Source organism: Phyllostomus discolor, chromosome 9, assembly GCF_004126475.2.
Source record: "Phyllostomus discolor isolate MPI-MPIP mPhyDis1 chromosome 9, mPhyDis1.pri.v3, whole genome shotgun sequence".
Classification (NCBI taxonomy): Eukaryota; Metazoa; Chordata; class Mammalia; order Chiroptera; family Phyllostomidae; genus Phyllostomus; species Phyllostomus discolor.
This window is the reverse complement of record NC_040911.2, coordinates 71,739,994-71,759,890: the sequence shown is the minus strand read 5'-3', so window position 1 is coordinate 71,759,890 and position 19,897 is coordinate 71,739,994. Positions and strand designations below refer to the sequence as shown.

The window sequence follows — 19,897 nt, the reverse complement described above, 5'->3', positions numbered from 1 at the left end:
ATCTCTGAGTTAACATTCATTGGTATTTATGGTCTGGATGTTAAGTTTGAAGACACAGGGTGATTTTTAAGATACTTAACAGTTGATAAAGAAAGCTAACTTTATAAAAGGGACTTAAAACATGCTGATTTCATAAATTGTGGTCTTTGATGGAAATATACAGGATGTTATGACCCAGAATAAGATGATTAGACGGAGTTCCTATGGACAAAATCTGTGGGAAATAATAGCTAAATGAAGCTTTAGCACTTGTGAAGAAATCACATTTACTTGAGAGTTTGGGCTTTGGACAGAAGTTTGCTTTTCTAGGAGGGCAAATATGTGCCCTTGAACAAGTTGGGTAGTGGGTTTATTCCAATTTCTAATGGGGTCATTAGCTGATGGGATGTACAAATCTGACCTGCGTGTCCAGTGTCCTAAGTAAATGCAAGTTATTTTAAAAATAGTTTAATGAAGACATCAATGGAAGAGTAGGTAGTGGTATGTAATGAAAAGAATACAGAACTGGAGATCCAGAGGACAGAATTCTGGGCCTTGTCTGACCTAGGACCACAAGCTCTTAATGTTTGGACCTGTTATTTCTTTGTTTTTAAGAAACTGGTATTAAATATTTCAGCTTCATTTTTTTATGCTAGTAAATTTCTTTTATTCCAGTGCTTCATTCATCTGGTGTTCTTTCTTGGTCACAGATTTAGCTGGTCAGTTTTCTAAGGATGAAGTACATGGTGTTCTTTTTTTACAAAAATTGTCTCCTGAGATAGAAGTAGATTCCTATTGCTGACCCAATCATTGACAAAGCAGTAGTGATACCAGGACTGCATTGCCCATGTTGGGTTGGCTCACCTCTGCATAGAGGCTTGGTCTTTATGTTGTTTGCATCTACTTGAACATTCAGCATGCAACAGTGTAGGTTCAACTGGGTTTTTATGAATTCAGTGTTGGATTTTTTAGAGACACTACACAGCAAAATATGTCCCCAGATCAGTTAAGATATATTGAGTAACATCTGACATTGTTATTCCCTAAAAAGATTTAATTGTTTCTCCCAATATGAGCTTCATAAGTGGTTTACAACTGCTGTATGTATTTTAGTTTTTACCTTCATGGGTTTTGAAAATAACAGGCCTTCATGGGAACTAGGTGATATGATCAGAATTTTATCTCTATTAAACAATGTTTTATTCTCTTTATCTAATGTTACTTGCTCCTCTCTGTTGTGGCAGAAATTGGTGACTGGCCTTTCCTTTTGTATGAAACAGAATGGTTCATTTTACATGTAGTATCTGTTAATTTCTTTATATAATATATATCTTTTATAAGTATTTTCTTCTACTGTTACATATCCAGTCTTAGTTAAGTAAAATATTCATCAGAACTTTAGTATTTTTACAGTTTGAAAGATCTTTGAAAAATATAAATTAAAAAATCATAAAGAACAACTATAGTTGAATTTTTGTATTTTATTTTTAAATGTTTAAGCTTATGCACTGTTTATAAATGTATGTTTATATAAGTAAGTACTGATATTTATAGTAGTTTTATTTTTTACATATGAGATCAAATAAGTTTTAAAAGAAGATAGTTTCTGATATTTAGGAAATAGACAGTATTTATTGGACTAGCACAATATATCAATTTTAAATTTAGTAGTTTAATTATCTTTGTTTTTATAGAAGGTCATTTTGGCCTTGAAATCCATGATTACATGGAAACTTCTCAAGCTATTTAAAAAAATTTTTTTTTACTTTGCTGTTTTCTTTTACTTTAATTAAATGCCTCTTGTTATATTGTAAAAAGTTTTAAAAGGAGAGAGGCTGAATGGGTTAGTCATGCTTTGACTTGAACCTCTTTTAATAAAAAGAAACCAGAAATTTCCAAAAATATAAAATCAGTGTTTGTGTAGAAAGGGGGAAGCAAGCAGATAATATAGGGTGGGGCAAAATAGGTTTGCAGTTGTGAATATATGAAACAGTTTATTCTTTTATTTATTAATTATTGCATTATTTTCCATATGAACAACTGTAAACCTACTTTTGCCCCACTCTATATTTTTACTTGACTTACTGGTACTTTGGTAGTATTGGAAATCTATGGCTCAGAGGAGGAAAAGAATAGGAAATGATTACCAAAACAAAAATCTATTTTATTTTTCATGTCCATATTTATCAAATACTATTAGTAAATCTTTGAAATTAGGTGCTTCTAATTAATTTTTCCTCTGTATTAGCAATTATTGTAATAATTCCATTTCATTTGTCAGTTGCTTTGTTGTAGGGAATTTAAAAATGCTTGTCTCTCCTATTGTACTTTGTCTGTAATACCCAGAATAGTGCCTCATGCCTAGGTAGGCTCAAACAATGTTAAATAAGAATGCCTCAGAGGTTAACAATCTGCAGAGGGCAGTTCTTTTTATTTTCTCTCAAACTTTACAATGAGCATTTAAATACATATGTAAAAATAGAGAGTATAATGAAGATTTTTGTAACCATTACTCAGTTTTAACAGTTAATATGTGGCCATTTAATGAACCTAATTTAAAATTTTTATTTCATCTATACCAGAGCTTCCAGTACCTTTTTTCCAGATTGTTTTGAAGCAATTCTGGTACATAATATCAATTTTTATCTGTAAGTATATGTAAGTATAAGTATATGCATATGTATGTACAGCTAAAAGATAGGAACACATTTTTATTGTTTTATTATAACTACAATACTATCATCACACCTAAAATTAATAATTCTTTAATATAATTAACCAATTAGAATTTATATTTTTCCTGTTGTGTCACAAAGAGTTTTGCTTTTTTTGTACAGTTGATTTTGGTAGAGTCAAGATCTAACAAGGTCCACATATTGCTTTTAATTGATGTATTTCCTGAGTCTCCTTTAATCTGTAAGTTGTTTTTTCTCTGTTCTTTTTTCCCTTTCTAATTTATTTGATGAATAAAGTAGATTGTTTGTCTTATAGAATTTTTCATGTTTCATTTTGCTGACTGCATCTTTGTGGTTTCATTTAATGTGTTTGTCTGTTCCCTGTGTTTCTTCTTTATTTTTAAATTATATTTTATTGATTATGTTATTACAGTTATCCCATTTCCCCCTTCACTCCCCTCCACCCTGTACACCCTCTCCCACCCATATTCCCCCCTTTAGTTCATGTCCATGTGTCATACTTATAAGTTCTTTAGCTTCTACATTTCTCATACTATTCTTACCCTCCCCCTATCTATTTTCAGCCTACAATCTATGCTGCTTATTCTCTGTACCTTTTCCCCCTCTCTCCTCCTTCCACTCCCCTGTTGCTAACCCTCCATGTGATCTCCGTTTCTGTAGTTCTGTTCCTGTTTTAGTTGTTGGCTTAGTTCTTTTGGTTTTGCTTTAGGTGTGGTTGTTAATAATTGTGAGTTTGCTGTCCTTTTACTATACATGTTTTTTTTTATCTTCTTTTCTTAGATAAGTCCCTTTAACATTTCATAAAATAAGGGTTTGGTTGTGATGAACTCCTTTAACTTGATCTTATCTGCGAAGCACTTTATCTGCCATTTGAAATGAAAACTTTGCTGGAAGCACTTTACCTTCCATTCTAAATGAAAGCTTTGCTGGATAGAGCAATCTGGGATATAGGTCCTTGTCTTTCATGACTTGGAATACTTCTTTCCAGCCCCATCTTTCCTGTAAGGTCTCTTTTGAGAAATCAGCTGACAGTCTGATGGGAACTCCTTTGTAGGTTACTGTTCCCTTATCTCTTGCTGATTCTAGGATTCTCTCCTTCATTTTTACCTTGGCTGATGTAATTATGATATGCCTTGGTGTGTTTCTTCTTGGGCCCAACTTCTTTGGAACTCTCTGAGCTTCCTGGACTTCCTGGAAGTCTATTTCCTTTGCCAGAATGGGGAAGTTCTCCTTTATTATTTGTTCAAATACATTTTCAATCTGTTGCTTTTCCTCTTCCCCTTCTGGTACCCCTATAATTCGGATGTTGGAATGTTTAAAGATGTCCTGGAGGTTCCTAAGCTTCTCCTCATTTTTTTGAATTCTTATTTCTCCATTCTTTCCTGTTTGGTTGTTTCTTTCTTCCTTCTGGTCCACTCTATTGTTTTGAGTCCCAGTTGCCTTCCCATCACTATTGGTTCCCTATGCATTTTCCTTCATTTCTTTTATGGTAACCTGCATTTGTTCATCTAATTTGTGCCCAAAATCAATCAATTCTGTGAGCTTCCTGATCACGAGTGTTTTGAACTGTGCATCTGATAGGTTGGTTATCTCTCGGTTGCTTAAAAAGATGAGTTCTGGGGCCCTGATTTGTTCTTCTGTTTGAGCCATCTCTCTCTCTCTCTCTCTTTTTTTTTTTTTTTTTGGTCTGGTCACTGCTGTTATGGTGAGAGTGGGAGCCTTAGGTGTTCACCAGAGCTGGGCACCCCAGTCGCTAGATTGTGACGTTGTATGTGGGGGCAGGGTGGAGAGGGAACAATGGTGGTTGCTCCGTTCTTTGTGGGACCTAAGTCCCTTCCCTGGGACCCTGGGTTGCACGCTCTGCCCTGCTCCACAATTGCCGCCTCACTGGGTCTGCCAGCTGCCACTTGTATACTCAGGGTCCACCCTCTGCAATCTTGTGCGCCTCAGATGCCTTATGTGCCCCCGGATGCCTTATGTGTCCAACTCTCTCTGCTCTCCGTGCCGTGACTCGTGCCTGGCTGCTCATCTCTGCCCCTCCTACCAGTCTGGATGAATGGGTCTATTTCAACTTTTTGGCTGTCTGACTTCCATTCAGATAAATTTTCTGTCAGTTCTGGGTGTTATTCTGCCTCTAAATTTTTGTTGTTCCAATCTGGGTTATGCATGGAGGTATGGTGTGTCCACCTATGCCTCCATCTTGGCAGAAGTCTATTCCCTGTGTTTCTTATAACTGGTAAATACAGAGGCTTGATCAGACTTGAGTTTAAATTTTTTAAAGAGTACTTTATGAATTATTGTACCTTTGTATAATATTAGAAGGCACGTAATGTCTGCTTTTCTCTCTGTGGTGATAAAACTGATCCTAGTTGAAGTATTATCAGGCTAATTCATCCATTATATCCAAAGCCTATCAACTTTTAATCTAAATGATTTTAGTAGATGTTGATGATCATTACTTTTTAGGGGTTACAAAGTAGTGTTATTTTAATACTGTCATTCATTCATCATTTATTAGTTGTAGTATAAACTTTTTTATCAATTTTTTTTTCATGCAATACAGTTTAGACAGAAAAGGCAGAAAAAATGCTAGGGTTTTTTTTTTTTTTTTTTTTTTTTTTTTTTACCAGTTTTCAGATTGAGTTGGTTGTATGAAATATAAAATGACTGGTCAGAAAAATGGTATTTAAAACAGGATGGAACTTAGTAGGGATAAAAAAACTTAGAAAGGAATGTTTCCTGTTTAATTTTTGATATTGATTCCTTTTTATACTGTCAAACTGAGTTTGAACACTATAATTTAAAAGTAAAATATCTGGAGAAGCAGACATCTCAGAGCAAAACACCGCGCTTCTTAGATACAAATCTTTTATGTTGAGTGGGTAGTGGTTTTTCCCTACTCTTACATGATCTTAAAATGAATTTAATTTAGAAAAACAGAAATCTTTTTTGCCTCAAGTAACTAAGACTACTCTGACTTCTTTGAACAATTATTTGTGAAGCTTCCGTTACCTGAAATAAGTAGAACTTATATTAGAAACAGACATTTTTCACTTTAGAAGTGATTAGGATAAAGACTAACACCCTAAAATGACCCATATTTTTTAATAATCTGGCCCCTTTCTTCTTTATTCTCTTTTATACAGATTCCTTTCTTGGTCTTTGCATCTCGCTACACTATCCTTTCTGTGTCTTGAATGTTCTGTGTTTCCTTCCACTACTGAGTCTTCTCCTGGTATTTTTTTCATCTCTACTCTCACCTTCCTAATTTTTCTCAGCTTTTAGTTCTCAGCTTGAAACCCTTCTATTCTCCCTGAAGTCTTCTCTGTGTTCTTACTCTGTAACAGATTCCTTTATTATATACTTTCATAGAGCTATGTTTCTCTTCATAGAGCATTTATATCAATTTTTTTAACATACTCAATCTTAAGATTTTCTGATTATGGTCAGTTTTCTTATGAGATTGTAATAGCCATGAAGATAGGAATGTTGGTGTTTTAATTCTTCCTTGTATCCCTAGCATCCAGCATAGTGCTTGGTGCACAGTAGATACTCAGAAAATATTTTTTGTGCTAATTGAATAAATGATAAATTATTATGTGATGGTATTTTCATGCATTATTTCCTCTCTTCCCACCTTTTTTATATTGTTTTTTTAAAGACTCACGTGTAAATGATAGGATTAGAATTAAGTCAGATGTTTTTTAGTGTAGGTAGTTTTTTTAATATAAGGTCAGTTTTATTAAGTTTTAAAAGGTAGGTAGTTCAGTAATAATTTCAATAAAGATTTTAATGAACCATTACATAGATATTTAACTAGTTGATACAAAGATGAGAATTTATGTGTTATGTGTATTCATCAACATTGTATAGTATTATTGATAGTACTTAGTAATAAAACTTCATGATTTCAATTTCTATGAGCTTAAATGTCAACAGAGCTTAAGTTAAATGAGTGTAAATGTAACAATTTAGTAACACTTCAAAACATTAATATACTAATGTTTTTAAGAGTTGAAAACTCTTGGAGTATTGCCATTATAAATGCATTTACTTTGGCATTGTTTCTTGACAAGTAAAACATTTTTAAGAAATTACTTTAATGCTATATCCTTTTCTAATCTTTTATTGAGTTAGTTGGTTTGCTTCAAAAAAGAGCTTTGCTACAAAGAATGTGTTTGCCCATGGAAAAATTAAGATAAATAAAATAGGCCAAATAATTTCCAAGAATTTTGAGAATAAATGGCATTTACGTTACTATTAAACTTTGTTGGTGTGATGAGCTCTGACTGGTGTGGCTTGCTTGGTTGGAGTGTCATCCCATAAACTTCAAGGTCCTGAGTTCAATTCCTGGTCAGGGCACATGCATGGATAGTGCATTTGGTCCGAGTGGTTAGGGTGTGCTGGGAGAGGCAATGGGTTGATGTTTTATTTCTCTTTCTTCTTCCCTTCCCCTTGCTCTAATAAACAAACAAACAAACAACAAACAAACAAAAATCTGATCTTGGATTAATCACTGGAACTAAGCGCTACTCAGATAAAAATTTTTTTGTGTGATGATATTCTATGTGAAGGTGTGAATGCTGGTTTAGTCAGATATTTGTGAAGTGAGGTTAACTTGTAAAATGGAGAATTCATGATTCACCACATGGTTTTGTTTTTCCTCCACCACTACTTCTTTCTTAGTCTTTTAAACTACTTTCCAAGATTATTTTAACAAGCTATAGATAAGTCTTATTGTGCATTGTAGTGTATACCACTAAGTGCCATGTAATTTTTTTAATTTAAGCTTGTTTTTAAAATAATGTACTAGAAATAAAAAAGTCATACATCTATAAACATGACTTGGTGCGGAGACCACAAAATGAAAAGTTTTACTGTGTGTTTTCTAAATTTCACCAGTTTCCATAATTTCACCACAGATTCTGTGTTTTCTTTTTAACCCATTAAATTAACCCATTAATAAACACGAATGTTACTTAAATACATTTCAATCAGAGTGGACAGGTACTTAGAGATGGGTTACAGACTAGTAGCAGCTAAAGCCATCCTTTTCCTCTCTTTTCTTTTTTCTCTCTGGTTGTCTTTCTGTATGAAAGAGTCTTTATAAAGTCTTTGTCTTTTCTGAAATATTTGTTGAATTTTCATTAATTTTTGAATTTTTGAATAAGCATTCAAAACCAGGATTTAAATACAATTTATGGTTTACTTAAGCTTTTGATTTAGAACCAAGTTGAAGATTGCTGATGAAACAAGTACTAAAATGTAGATAATAAATATAGCTCAATGGAAGTTCACATGCCTGGTGGTATGCATATCTCAGCAAAAAATGTGTATGCCTTTGGAGGTTTGGAAATATTGAGGTTTAGTTTGGTTTATCTTTAGGGCAGGCTGTTGATTTCGGATTGCTGGTTGTTCCCTAGAGACTGGATTCAGATATATTCCGTTTTTCAAGAATCCAGACTATCCCAACAAAGATGGGATTATACCAATACAAATGGCCACCATATATATGAAAAAATGTTCAGCTTCACTAGCTATTAGGGAAATGCAAATCAAAACTACAGTGAGATACCACCTCATACCTGTTAGAATGACTGTTATCAACAAAACAGATAATAAGTGTTGGAGAAGTTGTGGAGAAAAAGGAACCCTCATTCACTGCTGGTGGGAATGTATATTGGTACAGCTACTGTGGAAAATAGTATGGTGTCGTTCCTCAAAAAATTAAGAAGAGTTACCATATGACCCAACAGTCTTTCTTCTGCGTATCTACTTGAAAAACTGAAAAACATTTATTCACAAAGATAATGCAACCCTATGTTCATTGTAGCATTATTCACAGTGGCCAAGACATGGAGACAGCCAAACTGTCCTTTCATAGAGGATTGGGTAAAGAAGATATGGTACATATATGCTATGGAATACCACTTAGCTATAAGAAAAGATGAAATCTGTTTATGACAAAATGGATGGATCTTGAGAATATTCTGCTAAATGAAATGTCAGTCAGAGAAAGCTAAGAACCATATGATTTCACTTACATGTAGGATAAAAAACTGAAACTCATTGACACAGACAACAGCATAGTTACCACAGGGAAGGTGGTAGGGGGAAGTTAAAGGTGAGGGGGGCCAAACACATGGTGGCTGAAGATGAAATCAGCCAAGACTTTGGGTGCTGGGCACATAATGCAATATACAGATCATGTGTCATAGAAATGTATACCTGAAACCTATGTGACCCTATGAACCAATGTCACCCCAGTAAATGTAATTAAAAATAAGTAAAAATAAGTTAAAAAATAAACAGTAACATATCTACATACCAAGGTCGTATGAAGGTAGTAGATTTTTGATATTCTGTGACTGCAAGTTAGATCCAGTGCTGAAACTGTGAATCTTGGGTAAGTTACTTAAACTTTCAAATACTCAGTTTAATCATCTATAAAATCTAGATAATAATATTAGCCACCTTTCAGAGATATTGTAATAATTCAAAATATTGTATGTGAAGCTCTACATGTAACTCTTTAAAAAAAGGAAGTAATAGAGATTTCCCAAATTGTATAATTCTCTTGTATTAGTGATTCTGTTGGGGTAAATAACTTTTTTCCCTTTTTTATTGGTGATGTAAGTTGAGGATTAATGTTAAATACCCATTAGACACATGCTATTGGGGGTGACTTTCATTGTTTGATATACATGTATCTTTCATGTAACATGTTTGGCATCATATCTCAGTTCTGCTATTATGTACTCTTGCCAAGAACCTGTGACCAATCTAAACTTGTTTCTTCATAGGTTAGTTACCACATGGGGGCTGTTTATTTCTCCTTCTTGAGGTTGTAGTAATTAGTGGAGAGAGGACATCAGTGAGCCTAGACAAGCCAAAGCTCTCTTATTCTAGAATGCACTCTCCTCTTGCATGAAACTTCTTGTGACTCTGTATTCACGACTACTATTATCTATGCTCTTAGCCAATGTAAATATAAAGTAGATTTTTTCTCTGTGTTTATAAGTGTAACACATGTACAGTTTGCATTTATACTATTTGCTTTAGAAGGTAGAAACTGCTTTGAAATTTTATTTTATGGGGCCTAGTGGAGGTCCGTGTGAATGTATTCATTTAGTAGTCTTGGTAAGCATACTAAATAGAATTATGACTGGTCAGGAAAGATTTTTTAAGACAATTTGTGTCTTTCACAAATAACAAACATATATGCTCTATAGTCCTCTTGGTCAGGTGGTATGTGGCTGGATAGAGGTAAAAATGTTTATCTGACAATTTACAATACATAATGCTTTTCTTATCCAAGTAACTACTTCAAATATCTGGTAACTTGACATGGTCCATAAGTGTGGTTAAAATCTTTTAGCCATTTTAAAGTGTACAATTCAGTGGCTTTAAGTACATTTAAAATGTTTTGCAACTATCACCACTACCCATTTCCAAAACTTTTTCATCTTCCTAAACAGAAACTGTATAGCCATTAAATAATAACTACCCATTCTTTCCTCTCACCCAATTTCTGGCAATCTCTCTTCTTTTTTCTGTCTCCATAATTTTACCTGTCATAGATTTCATATAAGTAGAATTGTACAATATTTGTCCTTTATTTCTGGCTTATTTCACTTAGTGTGCTGCTTCTGTGTTCATCCATATTATAGCATGTATCAGATTTCATTCCTTTTTAAGGTTGAACAATATTTCACTGTATGCACAGATCACATTTTATTCATTTACTCATCTGTAAAGATGTTGGGGTTGTTTTCACCTTTTGACTCTTGTGACTAATGCTTCTATGAACATTGATGTACGAGTTTCTGAGTCTCTGTTTTCAGTTCTTTTGGGTATAAAACTAGGAGTGGAATTGCTTGATCATATGGTAATTCTATGTTTGTTTAACTTTTTCAGGAATCACAGAACTGTTTTCTGCAGCAGCTATATCATTATTTAATTCCCATCTTCAAGGCAGAGGGGTTCTTCCACATTCTCTCAAATGCTTGTCATTTTCTTTTTTAAAAAGAAAATAATATTAAAATAATTTCTTTCAGCAGTGTTTTGTAGTTTTCAGTATACAAGTCTTTTAACTTGCTGGTTAAATTTATTACTGAGTATTTGGTTCTTTTTAATGTTATTATAAATGGAATTTTTAAAAAGTTCCCTGATTAGTTGTTCATTGCTAGTATATAGAAATGCATTTGATCTTTGTGTGTTGATTTTGTATTCTGCAACTTTGCTGAATTGAAGCTAATAATCTTTTGGATTTCTACATACATGATCTTGTTATCTGTGAATAGATAATTTTAGTTTTTTCTTTTTAATACAAGGCGTGTATTCCTTTTAAGCTGCTGCTGAATTCAGTTTGTACTTTGTTGAGGGTTTTTGCATAGTTATTCACAGGGAATGTCAGTCTGTAGTTCTCTTGTGTTGGCATATCTTTTTATCGTGCTTCACTTTATTTTGATTGACAGATATGGCATTTTACAAATTGAAGGCAAGACCCTCCACCAGCAAGTAGATTATGAATTGCTCTAGTATGATACTTTATTGTGGTGGTCTGGAACTGAACCACAGTATCTTTGAGGTATGCCTGTAGTATCTTTTTCTGGCTTTGGTATTGGATTATGTTCATTATATAAAATGCATTAGGAATTGTTCCTTTCTCTTACATTTTTTGGAAGAATTTGAGAAGGATTAGTGTTTATTCTCTCAATGTTTGGTGGAATTCACCAATGATGCCTTCCAGTTTGGGTGTTTTTAGTTGGAGGGTTTTTAATAGCTGATTCAATCTCTTTACTAGTTATAGATATATTCAGATTCTCTATTTCTCTGAGTCAGTTTTGGTAGATATTTCTACTGTGTTTCCAGGTACTTGTCCATTTCATGTAGGTTATCCAGTTTGTTGATGTATAGTTGTTCAAGAAAATCCTCTAGAAAATATTAGCAAACCAAATACATCAATACATCAGAATGGTCATATACCATGATCAAGTGGGATTTATTCCAGAGATGGAATAATGAGAAAATATTTGCGTATCAATAAATGTGATACACCACAAAATGAAGGATAAAAACCACATGGTAATGTCAGTAGATGCATAAGAATCATTTGATAAAATCCAGCACCCATTAATGATAAGAACTTAAAGCAAAGTAGGAATAGGGTAAACATTGCTAAACATAATAAAGGCCATATATGACCAACCCACTACCAGCATCATATTCAACAGGCAACAACTACAAGTATTCTCCTTATTGGGAACAAGACAAGGTTGCTTGCTTTCATCTGTCATGTAAAACAGAGTACTGGAAGGCCTAGCCATTGCAATCAGACAAAAAGAAGAAATAAAAGGCATCCAAATTGGAAAGGAAGAAGTAAAATTGTATTTGCAGATGACATGATATTGTACATAGAGAACCCTGAACATTCCACTAGAAACTACTAGAACTGATAAATGAATTCAGCCAAGTAGCAGGGTACAAAATTAATATCCAGAAATCAGTTGCATTTTTATATGCCATTAATGAACTATCAATAAGGGAAATAAGAAAACAATCCCATTCATGGTTATTTCAAAAATAATAAAATTCCCAGGAATAAATCTTACCAATGATGTATAAAAAGACCTGTACTCAAAAATTATAAGACACTGAAGAAAGAAACTGAAGAAGATACATGTACGTAGAAGCACATACCGTGTTCATGAATAGGAAGAATTAACATCATTAAAATGTTCATGCTACACAAAGCAATCCATAGATTCAATGCAATTCCTCTCAAGGTTCCAATGACATAGTTCATAGAACTAGGACAAATGTTTCAAAAATTCATATGGAATTATGAAAGACCCTGCATAGCAACAGTGATCCTGAGAAAGAACAAAGTTGATGATAAAATGCTACCTGATAGCAAACTTTACTATAAGGCCATAGTAATCAAAGCAGCATGTTACTAACATAAAAACAGACACATAGGTCAGGGGAACAGAATAGAGGGCCCAGAAATAAATTCACACCTTTATAGTTAATTAATATTTGACACAGGTGGCAAGCACATACAATGGTCTATAGATAGTTTATTCCATAAGTGGTGGTAAAATTAAACAGGTAAGTGCAGGAAAATGAAACTAGGCCACCTTCTTACACTACACACAAGAATAAATTCAAAATGGATTAAAGACTTAAATGTTATACCCCAAACCATGAAAATGCTAGAAGAAAACATAGCAAAATCTTGGACATTGCTTGTAGCAATATTTTGTTTGATATATCACCTAAGGGAAGGGAAACAAACAAACAAACAAAAAAACCCCAAAATGGACTATATCAAACTAAAAAAAATTTTCACAGCAAAGGAAACCATCTACAAAATAAAATTTTGTAAAACAACCTACTGAATGGGAGAAAATATTTGCTGATCCATCTGAATATATCAATACATTGAAGCTGAAATTTATAAAGAACTTATAAATCACCACCAAAACCCCCCAAACAGTCCAATTAAAAAATGGGCAAAGGATCTGAATAGACATTTCTCTAAAGAAGACATACAATGGTAAATAGACACATGAAAAGATCCTCAACATTACTACTCATCAGAGAATTGCAAATTAAAACCACAATGAGATACTACCTCACACCAGTCAGAGTGGCTATCATCAGTAATTCAACAAACAAATGCTGGCTAGGATCTGGAGTAAGGGGACCCTTTTTCATTGTTGGTAAGAATGAAGATTGGTGTATCCACTATGGAAAGTAGCATGGCATTACCTTAAAAAATTAAAAATGGACCTGCCTTATGACCTAGTGATTTCCTGTCTGGGAATTTATCAGAAGAAACCTGAAACATGAATTCAAAAGTACATTAGCACCCCTATGTTCACTGCAGCATTATTTACAATTGCCAAGATGTGGAAGCAGTTCAAGTTTCAATCAATATATGACTGGCTAAAATTAATTTGTATTTTTTATTGGTATAATATAAAGAAAGCTTATTCAAACATTTTATTTTTTCCCCTTGTCAGCACTTAAACACATTATTCAGAAAATATAGGATCAAGTAGTGCAGGTAAACAAAAAATGATCAACGTGCCTATTTTTAAAATCATTCAGACAGCAGTTAGGAATTCAGTAATGTAGAAGTCATGTTTATGATGTTTAGAAGACTTTAGTTTTCCTGTCAGCTGTGATTTAGTGAGACTAATACTTTATTAATCTTCAGTTTTTGGCAATGTCTGGAATCTGTACAATTTTCAAAATATTTTGCTTAACGTATTTACTGTTTTTAAAGTATATTCAGTATCTAATTCATATTCAAAGTATAGATTATAATTCAGTTGGTCGTTCCCCATAAGTACAAAAAGTTTTTTCTGAGTAGAGATTTTTCATTGTATCTCATAGAAAGTAAATTTTTGAGGGAGAGAGTCACTGTCATCTTCCATGCATTAGTACTGTAGATTTAGCTTTCACTTTAGACTTCGGCTTCATTTTAGAGTAATCTTGACGGGTTTTTGGTATACACTTAGAGCATATGTGGTGATTACTTAACATTAAAAACTTAGAATAATTATTGCATTAGCTATAATTTACTAATACAGTGGTTCATGTTGTTAACTTTATTAACTTTAATGTGTTTTTTTAAAGACACTTCTAAAAACTGAATTGATCTTTGTTCCTCCTTGAGATCCTTACCATGGTCTAGGTATATAGAGCCTGATAAGGTTAAGCATTTCACATGATAACCTGATATATTCTTTTAATGATGAAAGTCTAACCTTTATTTTAAAGAGTATTGCAGAAAGAAAGAAGGAGCTTCCACCCTTTGTGACAACATGGATGGAACTGGAAAACATTATGCTAAGCGAAATAAGCCAGGTGGGGAAAGACAAATACCATATGATCTCACCTTTAACAGGAACCTGATCAACAAAACAAACAAACTAGCAAAATATGACCAAAGACACTAAAATAGAGAACAGGCTGACAGTGACCAGAGGGGAGAGGGGAAGGAATTTCAGGGGAAAAGGGTGAAGGGTTTGCAGGAAACAGTATAAAAGACACATGGACAATAACAAGGGGGGATGAAAATGGGGAGGTGGGGGAGGCCTGGGGGGTGGGGTGGGATGGGGGAAAAGGCAAAAAACTGTACTTGAACAGTTAAAATAAAAAGTATTGCTCACGAGTAGTTGGTTGTATTCTAAGGTAGCTTTTTATGTATTAGAGCCTTTTTTGTGTTGTTATGTCATATACTCAAAATATGAATAAATCATGACCAACAGAAACATGACAAGTTTGTAGAATTTACTAATTTTGGACTCATTGATATGGCCAAAATGGAGTAATGATTGGGGTTTAATCTATTACAATATTTCTATGAAAGTCCCACTGTAAAATTATTTTAACAAATATTTTTATTGGTAAATAGAATCAGTTTTCTACTTTTATCTTGTTCATTTCCTTTTTCATTGCATTTCTATTCTTTGAGTGTAAATTAAAAAAAACAAACATTAGTTGTAAGAGTTACAAAAACATTTCACGAAGTCCTTATTCAATGATTTTTTAAGTCTCTTTAAAAATGAAAGTTCATCAGTGGCCCACAGACTTGTGCCAGCTTGCTTTCTTATTTGTCATTTAGATTTTTCTCTGATGTTTGAATTTTCTTAACCACTCACAGTGCTTAGAAGAACTTGATTCTAAGTTCAGTAAAATAAATCATGTGAGTCTTGACCACAAAAGAAAAAAGGCTCCTTTCATTGAATTATATAACTGATACCAAATGTATTTTATCACGATGGGCATGTAAATATTTAATTTATTTGGCGATTCTAGTAAGAGGTATATAGTTTTGATCCATAGCTTAATTGAACTTTACTTAGCTCAAAGGAATGGATATTTCATTTCTGAATTTAAGTCAGTGATGTTGCTTATCTGTGTGAATATCTGTTTATCTGTGTTTGTTGAGATTAGGTGTGAAAGTTAGTGATGGTAGATTAAGAATTATTTGAAGTTAATGATGAAGGAAACAAATATTCCCTTGGAATTAGGAAAAATTCTACTTTTTTTAAAAAACAGATACTTACAAATTACTTAACATGTGCCAGATATAGTTTTAAGTAGTTTACAAATGTTAACTTAGGTAATTATCACAACAACCCCATGAAGTAGGTACTGTTAGTAGGAGTAGGTATTGTCATTGTTTCATTTTACAAATGAGGTCACTAAGGTACAGTGTTAGCTTGCCCCAGGTCACACTGTTGTTGAGTGGCAAAGTCTAAATTTGAACTCTGGCCTCTGGCTTTTACATCCTCTTATCCTCTGTTAATGCTGCTTTTTGTTTTCCAAAAGCATTGCTGATATGTTTATGTGCGTACTATTAATTATATTTGATTTTTGGAAAGATGTATTTTATATGGGACATTATAAAATTTTTATAGATTATTATTCATAATACTATGATGTTTGTTTTTAATTTAAAAAGAAACAACTATTTAAAAAGATAAAGTTATAGATAATAAAATTGAAAATAATCACTGAATATTGTTGGGAAGAAGGCTTTATCCTGTCAAGTAGATGTATAATGAACACTGCCTTACACCATTTCAAACAATCATTAACATTTCTTTATAATTCCATCAGTGTTGCAAGTTTGTACTTGCTATCTATTGAAAGTTTTTAAAAGCTGATTCTTTAATTAATTATTTATTTTTTACACCAGTCACTATACTTTTTAGTAAGGTGGATCACATGTTGAACATAAGGCTACATTTTGCAACTTTTAACTGACTCTCTATTGAGAGTCTATTCTCTACTGAGAATTTGCTTCTCAGACTTAGAATACTAAGGTATCTATGAGTCTGTACCAGGGAGTATGTAAAGCTACACAATAAAAGTATTACTCTTTTAAAGCACCATTTCTACTAAAAGATTTATGGGCATGGAATATTAAGTAATTTTATTGCTCAGGATTTAAGAAGTTTTTTTATGTTAAAACTGAATGATTCTGAAGATAACAGGCAAAGAATTTTATAATAATGGTTTCTACCCTATTTTGAAGGTAAATCAATTCATTCTGTGGAAAAGTTTCAGGAGTGCTTGATTGTATTTGGTGTCTTGGAAAGTTATAAAATAAGTGAATAACTAACATAAAATGCTGGTCATTAAAGTTGAGAAAGAGACCTCATTATTGGTCAGTCAGTTGCTGTAGTATAAATATAGTACCCAAATGTTAATCAGTAAGCTTTGTTGGGCTGCTGGAAAGATTGTATTAAAGATAATTAGGGGGTTATTTAATTTACAGGAGGTTGAACATGGTATACCTTTAAATAGCTTGTTTCTCTAGCTTCTTCAGTTTATTATATGCATTCAGGCCTGCATATGGTATGAATAAAGAAACAAACAAATACCATGGGAAAGATGAAAAGAATATCAATATGGAAACCTGTATAGCCAGTGTTATTATTTTTTAAATACCTAATTGATTTGGTTGTAAGCAATATAGATATAATTGCCTTTAATTTCATTTTAAATACTGAGAATAGGACTTGAGTGTGCCACTTACTTTTTTATTATTGTGTGGCCATTAAAACAGTTATTTGACTTTTAGAGCGGCATGGATGTATTAGAGTGTCCAGATGGAAATTGTGAATGTCATAGAAGCTTTTAATAGGGCAATTTTGTGGAGAGCACATTAAATACTAATTTTCATGCTTCTCTGGAGTATATTTTCTGTATGGAATTTCCTATCCAGTAGCAGAGAGGAATATAAAGCATTTATTCTGATTCAACAATTAAATCAGAAAAATATACTTTGATCTTTCAGTTTTTATGCCATCTAGACCTGACTGAATAAGAAAAATAGCAACTGTTAGAATTGGCATAATTCTTAGGTTTTCATGTCCTTTGCCTAACTTTCTTGATTTATCACTATATGTTGGTTCATTAAAGCATATTTAATTTACATCATCTATAAAACTGTGTAGATTGCAAATTTTTTATAACTTGGCTAATTACTTTTATAATAGAGAATATGCTAACATAAAGTAAATTCTGCATAATAAAAGAAAAAAATACTCTAGTTTCTATAATCAGATTTCTTTACTTATGCTTTTGTAGATGAACCAGAAGTAGGAATTAAAGAGTTGGAGAGTATTTTTTGGGGGCGATTCCTGACAGTATGCAAGAGTACTACTAAAATGTTGATGAGGGAAAAAAACTATACACTGAGGCTTTTGGATATGAAATAGTAAACATTTGATGAAATACTGGATATTTGAGGAAAATTAGCAGTGCTAAAAGGAAGGCCCATACTAAAGCAAGCAAAGCAGATAACCCAGAAATCATAGTTAATGAAAAAAAAAAGTAAACTGAAAATTTCTGGTTAGAATTGAGGAAACATTGTATTGAGAAGGAGCAGTGAAAAAAGTAGAAAATTAAAAATATAATTGCCAACTAAAATCTCTAGAGTCCAAAAATAATAGAAGATGCTAGAATCCAGATTACTAAGTTGGCTCCAAAGCTGTTCTTAGAACATTTACTGATGTGTAGAAGCTTGTATTTAAAGTTCATATGAGTTTGAGGGGGTAGATCTTTGTGCTTTCACTAGATGAGCAATTGAAATTGAGGCCTCTATATAAGGCCAAGGCTCTTCAAGATCATGATGCAATGAAAGAGAGCTTCGAAATTAAATTGAACTTCTACCAAAGAACATAGGAGTTTCTTTGACATGGAGAGTTGATGATGAAGAATCTCCTCCAAAATTTGTGACCATGTCTGTCTTCATGTACGTATGAGATTTTAATTTTTACTTAACTGTAGGCAGAGGAACTTATTTGAAAATAGTCAAATGTCTGTATTGCTACATAGCACGTAACAGAAGCAAAAGTTAATACTCTTTAGAGGAATGCACCTTCAGGGTAAGACTTTTATTTTGCCCATTGAAGCCTGAATGAAATTCTTTGAAGAAAATTGGCAACCACTATGGAAAGCAGTATGGAACTTCCTCAGAAAACTAAAAATGGATCTGCCTTTTGACCCCGCAATTCCACTGCTGGGATTATATCCTAAGAACACCGAAACACCAATACAAAAGAACCTTTGCACCCCAATGTTCATAGCAGCACAATTTACAATAGCTAGGTGCTGGAAGCAACCTAGATGCCCTTCAGTAAATGAATGGATCAAAAAACTATGGTACATTTACACAATGGAATTCTTTGCAGCAGAAAGAAAGAAGGAGCTCCTACCCTTTGCAACAGCATGGATGGAGCTGGAAAGCATTATGCTAAGCGAAACAAGCCAGGCAGTGAAAGACAAATACCACATGATATCACCTTTAACAGGATCCTAAACAACAAAACAAAGAAACAAGCAAAATATAACCAAAGACACTGAAATAGGGGACAGAGTGACAGTGACCAGAGGGGAGAGAAGAGGGAATTTCAGGGGGGGAATGGGTAGGGATTACAGGAACAAATTTGGAGGACACATGGACAAAAACTAGGGGTGGGGGGTAATGGGGGGAAGGGGGAGGGTTGGGTGGGTGGGCTGGAATGGGAGTAAGTGGGAGAAAACTGTACTTGAACAATGATTAAAATAAAATAAAAAAAAATAACTAAATATATTGTCTACACATTAAAAAAAAAGAAAATTGGCAATCATGAGCAAAGAGTAAGCAGATAAAACAAACAGCAAAATTAAATTTCTGTGACTATCACATATTAAAATTACTAGATAAGAATATGGAATAATATACATGTATAAAATGCTTAAAGAAATAAAATGGGGTATTAAAGATGTGAGCAAGGAACAAAATGCTGTCAAGAAATACCAGGAAGATGTAAAAAAGAATAGAATTTTCAAAAATTAAAAATATAATCATTGAAATTGAAAAACATTGAATGGCTTATAAGCTCAGCAGAAGAGAAATTTAATGAACTTGAAGATCTTAAAAAAACAGATATAGAAATATGAAAGAGATATTTAGCAGCAGAAGAATAAATATGTGTAACTTATGTGAAATTGGAGTTCCAGAGGACAATGAAGAAACTGATGACAGTCTGTTTCCAAAGAAGGAACGTCTGAGGATTTTCCAGAATTAAAAAATGAATCATTAGATTGATAAAACAGTAATTTTAGAGGTAGAAAAATAACTGGATAATATTAAAGACAAAGGGAACTTAAAGTAGCTAGAAATAGATTATTTTCTAAAGTATGAAAAT

General features: G+C 33.1%; 1 protein-coding gene across 1 annotated transcript in view; it reads left to right on the top strand.

Annotated features, from left to right (window-relative positions):
* The window catches only part of MACROD2 (mono-ADP ribosylhydrolase 2), a 2,132,804-nt gene that overhangs the window by 9,191 nt on the left and 2,103,716 nt on the right, over nucleotides 1-19,897 (top strand). The gene's annotated exons all lie outside the window — the stretch shown is intronic.